Consider the following 17,224-nt stretch of genomic DNA (forward strand, 5'->3'; position numbering starts at 1 on the left):
CATTTCAATATTTGTCAAAAACTTTACCTTTTGTGGCTTATTATCGCGAATCATAACAGTTATTGATATGATTCATTCAGAACGCTGAACTTTGAACCCCCACAGTATCTGACAGGAAGTGTAGTTAGGAAAAATTCCAACGCTGGTCGACAGCTATGCATGTCCTCTACAAAATGGCAGCAAAAAGACTACAATTCCCATGGTTAAAAATTTCCGTTTCCGTCTTGGAATAGACTTCATAAAATCGAAAACGTACAACTATCTAATGGCACTTTTAACCTATTGCTAAACTAACGTATTGATGATAATATACATTCTACATGCTTTTGTTTGACAAAAAAATCGCAACTTATATGCAATATAAAAAAATTGATTTATGACCAGATGTCATTTTTTGGGTCAGTACCGACCCCGTGGGGTGGAACAGGTTAACTATCTATGTTGATGAAGGTACTGTAGACTATTCTGCTACCGGTCATCTATTTCAATGTTTTGTTAGGCTACTTTTCTATGAAATGGAACATCTTGGGACTCTGCAAGGAATCTTTTAGGGGGGAAGACGCACAGAGTTCCCTGGGACTGGGTTAAGGGTTTGTTTTTGTCTTCCTCTTGAGTGGGTGAAGAGTCAGGCCCTCATGTCACAGCAACCGTTTCACAAAAACAAGAAAAAAGACAGGAGCAGAGGGGAGAGAGGAGCAGTGCTGTCGATAGATTACATTTTTTTTTACTAATTAATCTCACAATTTTCTGTAATTAATCTAGATAAAAAATAGCATTTTTCTACTTGAGACCGAAGCTTGTAAAGATATTTACTTGAGTAAAATCATGGAATTAATGTAAAATCAAAAAAAAAAGCATATTTAGATGCAAAGACTATTTTAATAGCTTTCTTTGAATACAGTTTCTCTCCTGTGAAATACAAATGTTCAACAAAACCATCAACATTGACTCAGCTAGACCTCTTTCTTATATCCGAGGCGCTATTAAACCGAAATAAAAACAACCCAGGCCTATGTTAAAGTGCAGATTGGCTTAGAGGACGATAATGTCTTGTATGAACTACCAGTAATATAAATCATATTAACAACAAAAATGTGTTCCATCTTCATGTCAGATGATTTTCAAAAAGGTGCATGAGTCGATGCAAAAATAAGCAAATATACTGCTGAGAACATTGAAGATTTTTCACTCCATAGATTAATCTAGATTAATTTATTTTAATGCTTTAAATAATTTAAATTAATCTCAAGTTAAAGCATTAACTTTGACAGCCCTAATATATATATATATAAAAACAGTTGATGAGGACTAGATATGACAGGCCTGACAGAAACCAACACGGACAGGGGGAAGAGTCACCATGTGAAAAACAACGACGGCCAGGGAGAGATAGAGAGAGAGAGAGGGGACCCAATCACAATACCTCATCTCTGTTGTCCTCCACCCCTCTCTTATTCCCTCCCCCTCTCTGATTCTCCTTCTCTTTTACTCCCTGCTATCATCCGCTGTTGTGGAAGTGAGGAGACAGACAAGGACAGAGCCATAAACTCGGACGCCGGTAAAAGCTCTATTTTTACTCTTATTGCTAGTCTGTGTATATGTATATGCATGTTATGCTATGCAACACCATCCGCGCGCACACCCACACGCACAACACGGCCCCCGACGGGAGTCATTAATAGGCTTGCTATGCTGCTTAGTGCTAGTTGTTGAGCATGATTTATTGATTTCCACTGTCATCCATCTTTAATGTGTAGAGAGCGGGGGGAACGTCATGGCTGGCATGGGGTTAGCTGCCACTTGACACATTGTAGTCTCTATAGAGGAAGGTAACAGAAGCACATTGCCTGATAACAATACAGTTGGTCTGATAGTTTTGCCAACTGTGAACACACTCTCCAAACAGGTGATCTACCTTCAGGCACCGAACAGGCTGGTAGCAGAGCCTGTCTTTGACTTCTGTAGATGGTAAACTTGACCTGTAACTTACCGTGTCATTTATTGTGAGATCTTCACACAGTTTCTGAGGTTTAGAAACGGCCATTGGCCTCGGCCCAATGCGAAGGGGAAGTCTTTATTGTGGTATATGAATTTTATGCGTATCGTTAGGATTTTATATCGATACTACTACTCTTATCGATACTGCTTAACGGTTCGGTACTTTATCGATACTCTTATCGGTTCTTTTTTATTTTATTTTATTTAATAAAAAATTATTAAGAACAGAATCGCTTTATTATTCTTTTATATAACTATATTACTGCACATGGCTACTTTTTTTATCAATTAATACAAGCGGTCGGATAAATTAACTATTTTGGGACTTTCTATTTTATTTAGAAAGTTCTTAAATCAGAATGTCCCACCCAATACCCAGCTGTTAAAAACGGTTCAATACTCCATGTTATTAGTAGAGGCTGTGACACTCTGTCATCCTTCCTCTAGCTGCTAGGGTGAAGGGACTTTGGGCTTGCTGGGACCGGTGGTGGTAGAGGGAGGAGGGGTGGGCTGGGACATGGTGGCTGCAGCCTCAGCTTGAAGATCTTTCATCTTTCTAATATATTTGTAGCTAAACAATTAGCTAAGCAATTATATTTTATTTATTAGCCTATTGTAGTGACTACATTAATAATGGTTCGTGTTCTCCTCTTACTGTGTTGTGTAGTAGGAGGGTACTGATCTGGCACCGCGGCCAGAGGGGACAGTTATTGCGGTTGCACTTGCTGTTGTGATCTTTACTGTTCTGGTGATATACATGTGCTCTTGTTCTGTATTGACTGAAGTTGTCTTGTGTATTAAACAAGCATTACCTTGCCTACGATTATTCCTTTTTCCTCCGGCACTACACTATTCATAATAATTCGTTATTAGCCTAGCTAACTCCGTATCTTGGCTTACCTGCAGTGGACGTGGATGCAGATGGAACACTGCGAGCAAAGCAGTCAAAAACGGCGCATTTCTGCAGACTAATGTTATGTTTTGACAACGGATGTTTTGACAAATTGCTTGTATTGCCACCCTTACTGGCAAATGTTTTATTGCACTTGTGGCAACGTGCAGTCGACTTTCGCAAAGTGTACCCAGACTTTCGAGCGCTTTGCTCTCTCCGCCATGACGAGCGCAGAGCTTCAGCAGCACGGAGCCACTGACTGGCACCTCCCTTAAGTACCCGTGTGTGTGTGTGTGTGTGAGTGTGAGCGGCTCGCGACGAGTGTGTGTGATAATGGCTCGCTGCGGCTCGCTTCTCGTGCAGAGACAGAGAGAGGAGAGAACGTTTAAATTCCTCGAAAAAAAAACTCATAGTAATAATAATTTCTAGACGTATTGATAGCAGTACCGATAACGTCGGCGCTTATAAATACTCAGTTTTTTTCTAATTTAGTACCGGTTCCCGTTTAGAGCCGGGGTCCGGGGGGCATCCCTATGCCTGACTGTAATCATTTGCATTAATGTTTGCATCTTCAGAACGTGATGCGCTCCTTCGAGTTGGTTAGGAAAGTCATGCGTGTCTTTTAGAGCAGCTCGCTGAACTAGGTGTTCATGAAGTTCCCACGTAGGTTATTATATCTTTTAGAGCAGCTCGCTGAACTAGGGGTTCATGAAGTTCCCACGTAGGTTATTATATCTTTTAGAGCAGCTCGCTGAACTAGGGGTTCATGAAGTTCCCACGTAGGTTATTATATCTTTTAGAGCAGCTCACTGAACTAGGTGTTCATGAAGTTCCCACGTAGGTTATTATATCTTTTAGAGCAGCTCGCTGAACTAGGGGTTCATGAAGTTCCCACGTAGGTTATTATATCTTTTAGAGCAGCTCGCTGAACTAGGGGTTCATGAAGTTCCCACGTAGGTTATTATATCTTTTAGAGCAGCTTGCTGAACTAGGGGTTCATGAAGTTCCCACGTAGGTTATTATATCTTTTAGAGCAGCTCGCTGAACTAGGGGTTCATGAAGTTCCCACGTAGGTTATTATATCTTTTAGAGCAGCTCGCTGAACTAGAGGTTCATGAAGTTCCCACGTAGGTTATTATATCTTTTAGAGCAGCTCGCTGAACTAGGGGTTCATGAAGTTCCCACGTAGGTTATTATATCTTTTAGAGCAGCGTGCTGAACTAGGGGTTCATGAAGTTCCCACGTAGGTTATTATAACTTTTAGAGCAGCTCGCTGAACTAGGGGTTCATGAAGTTCCCACGTAGGTTATTATATCTTTTAGAGCAGCTCGCTGAACTAGGGGTTCATGAAGTTCCCACGTAGGTTATTATAACTTTTAGAGCAGCTCGCTGAACTAGGGGTTCATGAAGTTCCCACGTAGGTTATTATATCTTTTAGAGCAGCTGGCTGAACTAGGGGTTCATGAAGTTCCCACGTAGGTTATTATATCTTTTAGAGCAGCTCGCTGAACTAGGGGTTCATGAAGTTCCCACGTAGGTTATTATATCTTTTAGAGCAGCTGGCTGAACTAGGGGTTCATGAAGTTCCCACATAGGTTATTATATCTTTTAGAGCAGCTTGCTAAACTAGGGGTTCATGAAGTTCCCACGTAGGTTATTATATCTTTTAGAGCAGCTCACTGAACTAGGGGTTCATGAAGTTCCCACGTAGGTTATTATATCTTTTAGAGCAGCTTGCTGAACTAGGGGTTCATGAAGTTCCCACGTAGGTTATTATATCTTTTAGAGCAGCTCGCTGAACTAGGGGTTCATGAAGTTCCCACGTAGGTTATTATAACTTTTAGAGCAGCTGGCTGAACTAGGGGTTCATGAAGTTCCCACGTAGGTTATTATATCTTTTAGAGCAGCTTGCTGAACTAGGGGTTCATGAAGTTCCCACGTAGGTTATTATAACTTTTAGAGCAGCTTGCTGAACTAGGGGTTCATGAAGTTCCCACGTAGGTTATTATATCTTTTAGAGCAGCTCGCTGAACTAGGTGTTCATGAAGTTCCCACGTAGGTTATTATAACTTTTAGAGCAGCTGGCTGAACTAGGGGTTCATGAAGTTCCCACGTAGGTTATTATATCTTTTAGAGCAGCTCGCTGAACTAGGGGTTCATGAAGTTCCCACGTAGGTTATTATAACTTTTAGAGCAGCTCGCTGAACTAGGGGTACGTACGGTATATATAGAGGTTCCTACACAGCGACGAGAGCAAGGTGTGATAAACATGAAGCGATATCTTTTCCTTGACGTGAAATGGGGAATAGTAATCAAACCATCGGGGACCTGCATGACTCTTCTGCCTCGATTCATTATTCAATATCTAGAAGTTTTACCCGGAGGGATGATTTACAATAAAGTGCTATTAAAAAAAACAGAAGAGTAGGCTACAGTACTTACATTCTTGGCGCTAGAAACTCCCAAAACACTAGCGTTAGCATAAAAAAAGAAGCTAGGCTCGCTGTAGTTTATACATGGCTTGATACAACCTTGTCCCGAGGTTCCACAAGTTTGCCTTCTAGTGACCAAAATGTGAAGTATTTCCAAACAGGTTGGGCTGGGTTGAAAAAAAAAATCGTGTGTGTGTGTGTGTGTGTGTGTGTGTGTGTGTGTGTGTGTGTGTGTGTGTGTGTGTGTGTGTGTGTGTGTGTGTGTGTGTGTGTGTGTGTGTGTGTGTGTGTGTGTGTGTGTGTGTGTGTGTGTGTGTGTGTGTGTGTGTGTGTGTGTGTGTGTGTGTGTGTGTGTGTGTGTGTGTGTGTGTGTGTGTGTGTGTGTGTGTGTGTGTGTGTGTGTGTGTGTGTGTGTGTGTGTGTGTGTGTGTGTGTGTGTGTGTGTGTGTGTGTGTGTGTGTGTGTGTGTGTGTGTGTGTGTGTGTGTGTGTGTGTGTGTGTGTGTGCACCTGCCTGCCATAGGCCTTCTATTTTGACTCTGTAACCACCATATTAATTTTCTTATCATCATCCTTCATTTTCCTGTGTGTACACATGTCACGATGAGTGTTGCCAGGAGAAAAGTTATGTTGGCTGTTCCTCAACGATCATTCCATATTTTGCAAACCACTCTTGCTCTTTCTTTCTTTCTTTCTCTCTCTCTCTCTCTCTCTCTCTCTCTCTCTCTCTCTCTCTCTCTCTCTCTCTCTCTCTCCTTTCTTTCCCTCTCTCTCTCTCTCTCTCTCCTTTCTCTCTCTCCTTTCTCTCTCTCTCTCTCTCTCTCTCTCTCTCTCTCTCAAAGGAAGAGTGTGTAATGCTGTCGAACAGCGACCTCTATAGGCAATTTATTCTGACACTGTGGCAATAGTAAAACTATACTGACTAAACACAACATGACAAACTACAATAAAATTATATGTAATTTTCTTCAGCATGAGACAAATTATATATTATATTAGGTGGCTTTAGAAGTGATTCAGAGCTTGCTCTACTTCAGCTGGACATGTGAGCACACTCCTGGTCATTTCTCTGAAGTTGCCTACCCCACCTTTATCACTACAGGAGGCCTGTTTTGTCCAACGAAAATATATATATATATATGTTTAACCTTTTTCAGCAATGCCCTGCGTCACACTCACTGCCCGGTATCAGTGTTGTAGTACTCGAGTTCGAGTCCTGGACTGATTTTCAGGACTTGGACTTGAGCACTGATGACTCAGACTCGGACTTGGACTTGGACTTGGACTTGAGTATTGCATTCGGACTCTGAAGGTGCAGACGAGGACTCTGACTTGTTAATTGATAAATCGTTTTTTAATTAAAAATAAATGTATATATAGGCCCTAATCATTTGGCATAATATATTGATGGCTAGTGCATTTGTTTGGCTATTGTGTCACAAAGTAAATAACTCCCTTTTGAAATGGTGACCGCTGTGTCATTTATGTTTACGGTAGACCTTTTTTTTTATTTGTATGTCGGCTCTTTGACTGCCAGAGTGGAGTGGACTCAACCTCGATGACTCAGACTCAGACTCGGACTAGGGTAATGGGGACTCGACTCGGACTCGACTCGGGCTCTTCTTTGGTGGCTCAGACTTGGACTCTGACTCGAACACTGGGGACTCGAGACTCGACTCGTACTCGAGAACACTGCCCGCCCGGTACAACCAACAGTTTGACACCGTTAGCCACTGAGCAGCTCCACTGGAGCAGATAGGGGTCAAGTGCCTTGCTCAAGGGCACTTCAGCTGTTGGTATTGAGGGACGGTGTTAACATGAGTGTTAGTCATCATGTATCTCATTAAACCCACCCCTAACCATAACCTCATCATGCATCTCATATAAACCCACCCCTAACCATAACCTCATCATGTATCTCATATAAACCTAACCATAACCTCATCATGTATCTCATATAAACCCACCCCTAACCATAACCTCATCATGTATCTCATATAAACCCACCCCTAACCATAACCTCATCATGTATCTCATATAAACCCACCCCTAACCATAACCTCATCATGTATCTCATATAAACCCACCCCTAACCATAACCTCATCATGCATCTCATATAAACCCACCCCTAACCACAACCTCATCATGTATCTCATATAAACCCACCCCTAACCATAACCTCATCATGTATCTCATATAAACCCACCCCTAACCATAACCTCATCATGTATCTCATATAAACCCACCCCTAACCATAACCTCATCATGTATCTCATATAAACCCACCCCTAACCATAACCTCATCATGTATCTCATATAAACCCACCCCTAACCATAACCTCATCATGCATCTCATATAAACCCACCCCTAACCATAACCTCATCATGCATCTCATATAAACCCACCCCTAACCATAACCTCATCATGTATCTCATATAAACCCACCCCTAACCATAACCTCATCATGTATCTCATATAAACCCACCCCTAACCATAACCTCATCATGTATCTCATATAAACCCACCCCTAACCATAACCTCATCATGTATCTCATATAAACCCACCCCTAACCATAACCTCATCATGTATCTCATTAAACCCACCCCTAACCATAACCTCATCATGTATCTCGTATAAACCCACCCCTAACCCTAACCTGATTGAACCTCATGCCCCACCTTAACTGCTCATTGGACGTGGTGTATACGATGAGTCAGATGGTGGTGAAAGAGGTCTTGTTTGGTTGTGATGTTGCTGTTGTTCTAATTCAGGGCAAAGGGGAGGGAGGGCGCGACATGACCGTGAAACAATATCAGTGACTTGTCAGCCGGTCCTGAATGATGTAACGAGTGGCAGTGGGTTGGATCATGTTGCATACAATACATAAATTTCTGAACACGAGCCAAAGGCTTGAAGAGGCCAGACATTGTGAAGTGTACTAACTAGAAAGCAGTAGTTGGGTCTACTCCAAGACTTCTGAGGAAATGCATGTCATGGTTTGATTTTACTCTAAAGGTTCAACTGTCTGCGACCAACGGGGAGAGTGTAGAAGAAGCCCTATGGAGCAGGAGGTGGCCTAGCCTCCAACAGGGAGAGTGTAGAAGAAGCCCCATCGAGCAGGAGGTGGCCTAGCCTCCAACAGGGAGCGTGTAGAAGAAGCCCCATCGAGCAGGAGGTGGCCTAGCCTCCAACAGGGAGAGTGTAGAAGAAGCCCTATGGAGCAGGAGGTGGCCTAGCCTCCAACAGGGAGAGTGTAGAAGAAGCCCCGTCGAGCAGGAGGTGGCCTAGCCTCCAACAGGGAGAGTGTAGAAGAAGCCCCATCGAGCAGGAGGTGGCCTAGCCTCCAACAGGGAGAGTGTAGAAGAAGCCCCATCGAGCAGGAGGTGGCCTAGCCTCCAACAGGGAGAGTGTAGAAGAAGCCCCATCGAGCAGGAGGTGGCCTAGCCTCCAACAGGGAGAGTGTAGAAGAAGCCCCATCGAGCAGGAGGTGGCCTAGCCTCCAACAGGGAGAGTGTAGAAGAAGCCCCATCGAGCAGGAGGTGGCCTAGCCTCCAACAGGGAGAGTGTAGAAGAAGCCCCATCGAGCAGGAGGTGGCCTAGCCTCCAGCGAGCGCATGAGCTTTCTTTAAAAGACGGACTCGAGACAAAGGGATGAGGAGTCATCTGCATGATGGATGTCCATCTTGTTTGTGATCGTTGCACATTTTTTATTTGAATGAAAAGCAAAAACCTAAAAGTCCAATTCTGCCTTTGACTCTCGATAGCAATAGCATAATAATTACAATAATATAACCTAATGATATCATGTGATTACAGACGTCATTAATTATTAATAACTGCACATTTGAAGGAAGTAGCCTACATTATGAGCAATTCCATTTTTATAGACTTATATTCATTTAATTGGAATATTGCACATCTTGTAGCCAATTTCAATAAATTGCCTTTGTCTCTCAATAGCATCATAATTACAATAATACCCCCCCACCCCTTCATGAACCCATGTACAGGTACGGTATGCATACATCAGACTGGTACATCCATGTACTAAGCATTATCACAGACACTGATAAGGAATAATCTAAACATATTATTCAAGGAGGCGGAAAACAGAGTCTTTGATTGAGGGCGGGGTACAGCAACGCAGCCCTTAGCCTGGATCTCTATAGAATGATGAGCTAGCTAGTATTTATTCAGGGCAGTAGATTGACATACAGATATGAGTCCTAGATATGGTGCATTGTATGAAGTGTATGAGAGATATGAATTAAAAGAAAAGAGTAAGAGATATGGGGTAAGGATGTGGATAGACATAGCACTATGTGAAAGGGTAAATGTGAGCTTGAAGGTGGGTGTGAGAGTGACGGATCACACATTTTATGCTTCTATCCCCAGGCCATCACGATGCTCAATGATACTATGTAACAACAACTCATCATCTACACTCACTGCACACACATCCACATGTACACACTCACTTTAAAGGGGAACTATCTTATAAATGGCCTTTTTCAGTGTTTAGCATTGTTTCCTAGCTATGTGGACTTATATTAATATGATCTATGTCTCTAATTCTCATATTGGCGCATTCTTCCAATTCTCCTCTCACAATATTCACCCTCACTGAACTGAGTCATCTGAAAATGTGCTGATCTGTGATGTCAGAGAGACACTGCTGCATGTTGAGACTCACACACTCCACACAGTTACCATTGTGGTTGGAGCCCAGGCTCAAAACGGCTTAAGATCTTGAGGTAGAAAAATGCTGTTTTTGAGGACTTGATTAGAAATACAAAACAATGAATTAAAAAAATAAAAAAATTACAGAGGTGTTCCATAAACTCACAGGAATTGTGTAAAAGTGCCCAAATAGTGAAAGAAATAGTAAAATAGTTCCCCTTTAAACAAACACTCACCTTACCACTCACTTTAGACACTTTAACACACTTTATATTTATCTATTATTAAAGAGATTTGCACTACATTCATACCTCATTTGCACCCCACCCTAAGTCGTGTACCTCATCTCATTTCTGCATTGTACCTCACTGTTACTCATTTTACTCTGTATTGTATATAATTTATATTGACTGAACATTCCTTTACTTATTTTTTACTTACTTAATTACTTTTTATAACTTTTTTTATTGTACGTAGCACACTCTCAGGGGTTCATACAGAAACAAGCATTTCATCATAAAGTATTCTGTATTTTGTCGTGACAAATAATAAACAAACTTGAACTTGAAACTTCTATAGATCTCTACTGTATTTTTGCTTTACATTTTTTAAACGTTAGCTTCATTGGTGCGTCAACGAGTTACTTTCCAACACTGGCCGCTACTGATGTGGATAATATGATCCATTGAGAGTTGCACAGTGCTACTGATGTGGATAATATGATCCATTGAGAGTTGCACAGTGCTACTGATGTGGATAATATGATCCATTGAGAGTTGCACAGTGCTAACTGTGAACAGCTGAGTGTGATCTTTCTTCAGCCGTGTCCCCGCAGCTCCCGGATGGTATTTCCCCATTCAGTGGCAGGATATTCCCCAACCTGGACATGTAATATTACACAATCCCAACACTAAAGAGGTCATCCACTATTCCTGGGACTTGACCGTTTTCCGGCACGGCTCAGGCCTATGTCTATTCTATTTTGTAGGGATGTCCGATATTATCGGCCGATATTGGCATTCAAAATGTAATATCGGAAATTATCGGTATCGGTTTTCCAAAAAGAAAAAAATACCCAGCCAAGTAAGAACAAATTCTAATTTTATTTATTGTGAAAAGTATGCATAATGTGGGGGGGGGGGGAAACCCTGCATATATCGGTTGATATCAGTATCGGAAATTAAGAGTTGGACAATATCGGATTGTATCGGATATCGGTAAAAAAGCCAATATCGAACATCCCTACTATTTTGTCCTAAAGTTGTAGATTGTGAACAAATGTCGCCTACGGCCCCCTTTACTCCCCACAAGTCGCTCTCCCAAAAAGAGACCCCCCCCCCCCCCCCCCCCGGTTGTCGTACTCCTTGTCCTGTGTCTCCCAGCGTTGCCAGTTACCCTATACAGTAAGTACAAGCCAGGCCCCACGTCTCAGCATGGTGGAAACAGTGGTCTCAGGTGACCCAGTTAGTGGAATCTAATCCACCCATTGGAAACCAAGATGGAGACAGAACTGAACGCTGGCTTGTTATGTCGCATGGCACGGATGGGAGTGCAGTTGGCAGGTGAACACATGTAGCATGACCGATTGTGATTAGGGATGCACGATCCGACTTTTTCAGTCCCGATCCGACCCATTGTTCAAACCCCCCCCCCCCCCCAAAGTTTAAAAAAAAAAGAGAAAAATATATACACGTTTAAAAAGAACTTGGATTTTTTTTCCTTTTATTCATATATATATATATATTTTTTTTTTTTAAGAATTGGAAAGGATCACAAGTGTTTTTTTTCTTCATATTTTAAAGTTTTTATTTTTCACAAGCAAGACGATACATACATGACAAGACAAACTAAGACAAAAATAATAATAATAATAATAATAACGAGGGGGGTGGGGGGTTGCAGAGTGTTACAAAGGTTCAATCGGTACACAAACATATTCCAGATAGTGATCTAATAAAGTTCAGGGGACCTTGAAGGCCATCGGGCCGATCACTCTCTTGAAGAGAGAGAGCAGCCTGTTCCATTGATGACAAGTCCATGAAGTCGTTTAGTATTATTGATTACCAATACAGTGTCCGTGTAACTAGCCACATTCACTGATCGACTGCTTGCGTCTCACAGCAAGGTCTGATCCGGCTGTAATTTAGGTGAAAAAGGTCTTACCGTGAGCCTGTGGGATACCCCTGGGCATTTCCCCGTTATCGATCGGCATCTGGTAGATCGATATGTCCATTGGTTGATGATAAATCCCATTATTCCATGGTGAATTCTGCGATTCGAAACGTGATCCACAGTGCATTGTGTTGGTTCAGGATCCGGGTACTATGAAACTGAAACTGAATGAGAAAAAAAAAAGTTTTCCATTCGCCAACAAGGCATACTGCAGTGGAGTGATGGCGCCCCTAAGAGGATCTGGCCGGTATTGCATGTTCTCGATTCCACAGACAAGGGTAGATCTGCAGAGCCGGTCGGGGATCTTGACCCTGTTATTAATATGGAATAAAACAATAACAACTTGCCACGGCTATATATGTGTCTCTGGTCCACAATGCATGGCACCGAAACCCGTATATATACGTGGCCGGTCCCCATTGTGTTAAAATAATCCGTTTGCATGCTAGAAAAGCCAGTGCTACAATATTATTTACAATCTTTGCTTGAGCAGTGTCCATTTTTACACCCAATATACACGTTATAGGGCAAGGATTAATGTCAATTTGGAGAGTAACTGACAGGTCCTCAGCAATGTCCAACCAAAATGTCCTAACAAGCGGGCAGTGCCACAGCAAGTGCATGAGCGTACCCTCTACTCCACACCCATGCCAGCACAATTTGGGTAGGGTGTGATTCATTTTATTCAGTGTACAGGGTGTTATATAGGCCCTGTGTAGTATCTTTAATTGTATAATTTTATATCGAACACATTTTGATATTTTAGTACTATTCCTAAGTGCTGCTTCCCATTGTGTTTCAGATATGGGTATACCCATGTCTCGCTCCCATTGGACTTTAGTTTGGGTATTGGTATCAGGGGTGGTTGAACATGATAGTTTATACATTGCAGAGACAATGCCTTTCCTGCCTGTAATTCCCCTTAATGTCTCTTCCATGACTCTGTTTGTTCCTATAGCTATGCCTTTAGACAACAATGATTTAATAACTGATTGTATTTGTAAATAAGATACAAATTCTGTGTCTTTCAGCCCAAACTGTGTTTTAAGTTCACTTGCCCCACCTGTGTTATATTATGTTGTTGCCATACATTATTTTTAAGGGTTTTACCTCCTGCAGAGAGCAACAGGTTTTTCCATAATGGACATGATGGTAAGGAATATCCACTAAAGGTCAGGCGTTTATGTAAGATTTTCACTATTTCACATGGAAATTCTAAAAGCGGATTGTCCAGTCTGGGAGTGATTTTTGGGTTATACCACAACATTGAAAGAGATAGATCTTTGTTATGTTCTTCTATAATTTGTTCTTCAAGCCATTCCCAGCTGCCAATCTGTCTCACACTATTGTAAGCCCACTGCAAGGGGTATCTTGAGTTGTATGCTATCTATGTAATACTGGTGGATATCTGGTAGTCCTATTCCTCCACTACTTCTTGGTTTTATAAGTATTTTTTATGGCTGATTCTAGGTTTTCTGTTGTTCCATAGGAAGCCAGAAAATAATTGGTTTATTTCTTTGAACCAACTAGGAGGGAACTTTAGCGGTATAGAGGACATCAAAAAAGCTAGCCTTGGTAACAAATACATTTTTATAATATCAGATCTGCCCCATAGGGATAAAGGCAAGACTGTCCATCTTTTGATGTCCTCCTATATATTCTTTAAAAGGTCCGATGTATTTACCTCAACCATTTTTTCAATGGGAGATCGGATTTTAATTCCCAGGTATTTAATTCCTTTTGGCTTCCAATTGAAAGGAGCAGAACCCAGATGTGATTGAAAAGTTAGGTTAAGTGGAATAGCTTCACGTTTACTATAATTCACTTTATAGCCTGAAAATGTACCAAATGTATCTAAGCTATAGCACTTGAGAGATGGAATGGCTAGGATTTGTTAGTGTTAATAATATGTCATCAGCAAACAGGCTGGCCTTATACTCACAACTACCAATACGAATACCACTGATTTCCTTATGAGCAAGTATAGCACACACAGTGGTTTGAGGGAAAGAATAAAAATTTGCAGTGAAACCGGACATCCTTGGCGGGTAGATCCATAGAGATGGAATGGATCAGACCTTATACCATTTGTTCTGACTGATGTAACCGGTTCATGGTAAAGTGCCTTTATCCAGTTCATGAGAACCGGTCCAAATCCGTATTTAGGAAGTACATAAAACAGATATTATTTTTAATAACAAGGGCCTCTGTAGTTATGTCGAAATATGCATAAAGTTTAACCTCACCGAGTCCACATGGCTTTTTTACATACAGTTACGACTTTGTATGAGATCTCACGGTGTTCCATTACACATACCAATTGAACACCACAGATACCACAAATTTTTCTATGAAAGAGATACATTGGGAGGTTTTGTATCAGGTTTTTATTATCAATTACTAACGTCCTCGTACGAAACCCTTCAACTAGACAATGTCTGGAGGAGGGATATACCAGACCTGGAAAATGACTTTGATTGGCAAGGAGCCTGGGCAAATGTCCGACTTACATCAAGGAACCCGGATCATCAACAAATCAATCTGAACTATATTCACAGGACATACTTGACTCCTATAAGGCTGTGCAAAATGGGGCTTATACAAGACTCCAAATGCTCCCAATGTACAAATGGGGACGAAGGAACATTTATGCACATGTATTGGGACTGCCCACCAGTTAAGGCATTCTGGAAAGATGTGTCCCAACAATTATCAATACTCGTATTTTGGAATATACCTGTACACCCCGCGGTATTGCTATTGAATGATGTTTTTGAGTTTGCAGTGAACCCACAACTAAAAAGATTGGTTTTATCGGGTATCACAGTAGCTAAAAAACTGATTGCATCACGTTGGTTTCAACCGGAAAAAAATTGCCGGAAAGTGTGGTTTCTTACATATCTCGATGTGATATATCAAGAAATATCAACAGCAAGAATTCTGGGGCTCAATGAATCCAAAATGTTAATGTGGTTAGAAGTGGTGGAGAGAATAAAAGCTAGCCTATAATGGTGATGTCTGGTTAGGAGGGAGGGATAATGGAGGTACTATCCAAGAGGGGGTCCGGGAGGGGGGGGTTTGAGCTGGAGCATATGTGTGTAGGGTTTTAGAAAATAGGTATTAGGGGTATATTATATACTAACATTTATATAATTGTAACTTCGCTGGATATACACGGTATACGGTTAAAATGTTATTATTGACTATTTTTGTTTTATCCTGTTTCTGTACTTGCATATATTTTAACTACCTTTACTGAAAGTTTCATTATACAGTGTGTGTTGAGTACTGACTTTTAATAAGTTTTGTTTTGCAATAATAAAAAATAATAAAAAAAAAAAAAAAAAAACAGATATTTCCACTCCACTCGATCAAAGGCTTTCTCAGCATCCAGCCATATTGCCATCGCTGGAGGCTGGGAGGCCCCCGCCCTCGACATAACATGCATTAGCCTCCTCATGTTATTTTTTTTTTTTTTTTAATTTTTTTTTATTATTGCAAAACAAAACTTATTAAAAGTCAGTACTCAACACACACTGTATAATGAAACTTTCAGTAAAGGTAGTTAAAATATATGCAAGTACAGAAACAGGATAAAACAAAAATAGTCAATAATAACATTTTAACCGTATACCGTGTATATCCAGCGAAGTTACAATTATATAAATGTTAGTATATAATATACCCCTAATACCTATTTTCTAAAACCCTACACACATGCTCCAGCTCAAACCCCCCCCTCCCGGACCCCCTCTTGGATAGTACCTCCATTATCCCTCCCTCCTAACCAGACATCACCATTATAGGCTAGCTTTTATTCTCTCCACCACTTCTAACCACATTAACATTTTGGATTCATTGAGCCCCAGAATTCTTGCTGTTGATATTTCTTGATATATCACATCGAGATATGTAAGAAACCACACTTTCCGGCACATTTTTTCCGGTTGAAACCAACGTGATGCAATCCGTTTTTTAGCTACTGTGATACCCGATAAAACCAATCTTTTTAGTTGTGGGTTCACTGCAAACTCAAAAACATCATTCAATAGCAATACCGCGGGGTGTACAGGTATATTCCAAAATACGAGTATTGATAATTGTTGGGACACATCTTTCCAGAATGCCTTAACTGGTGGGCAGTCCCAATACATGTGCATAAATGTTCCTTCGTCCCCATTTGTACATTGGGAGCATTTTGGAGTCTTGTATAAGCCCCATTTTGCACAGCCTTATAGGAGTCAAGTATGTCCTGTGAATATAGTTCAGATTGATTTGTTGATGATCCGGGTTCCTTGATGTAAGTCGGACATTTGCCCAGGCTCCTTGCCAATCAAAGTCATTTTCCAGGTCTGGTATATCCCTCCTCCAGACATTGTCTAGTTGAAGGGTTTCGTACGAGGACGTTAGTAATTGATAATAAAAACCTGATACAAAACCTCCCAATGTATCTCTTTCATAGAAAAATTTGTGGTATCTGTGGTGTTCAATTGGTATGTGTAATGGAACACCGTGAGATCTCATACAAAGTCGTAACTGTATGTAAAAAAGCCATGTGGACTCGGTGAGGTTAAACTTTATGCATATTTCGACATAACTACAGAGGCCTTTGTTATTAAAAATATCCCCTAATGAGTGTATGCCTCTTTCTTCCCATACAGGGAATCTTATAGGTCGTTTTCCCATTAAGAGAGCATTGTTATTGAATATGGGAGTGTGATTATGCCATACTTGATGGTTAGGAAATGTCCTTTGTGTTTCCCGCCATGTCCTGATTGCATGGGTTATTATTGGGCCAAATTCTCGCTCACAATGCTTGATTGAAAGTTTAGTGTATGCTATGTCTTTCAATCTCTGTGGGGCTACTATGTTTTCTTCTAATTTTCTCCAAGATACCAAAGCCTCGGGGTCAAACCATATCTTCTTCAATGGTCTTAATGTGAAGGCATTAAAATATTGCAAAAAATCTGGGACTGCCATGCCACCGTCTGCTTTACTTCTCTGTGCGGTGGATCTTTTTATGCGAGGTGGTTTGTTATTCCAAATAA

The 17,224-nt window shown here is 41.1% G+C and overlaps 1 protein-coding gene across 2 annotated transcripts in view; it reads left to right on the forward strand.

Annotated features, from left to right (window-relative positions):
* lipeb (lipase, hormone-sensitive b) overlaps nt 1-17,224 on the forward strand; it is a gene marked incomplete at its 3' end in the record, with an annotated part of 133,143 nt that overhangs the window by 20,257 nt on the left and 95,662 nt on the right. The window contains exon 2 of one of the 2 annotated variants that reach the window (XM_084307334.1): nt 1,518-1,558. The exons of the other annotated variant lie outside the window; for it this stretch is intronic. The remainder of the gene's footprint in view (nt 1-1,517; nt 1,559-17,224) is intronic. 2 annotated transcript variants of the gene reach the window in all.

Source organism: Notolepis coatsorum, assembly GCF_963971535.1.
Source record: "Notolepis coatsorum genome assembly, chromosome: 2".
NCBI lineage: Eukaryota > Metazoa > Chordata > Actinopteri > Aulopiformes > Paralepididae > Notolepis > Notolepis coatsorum.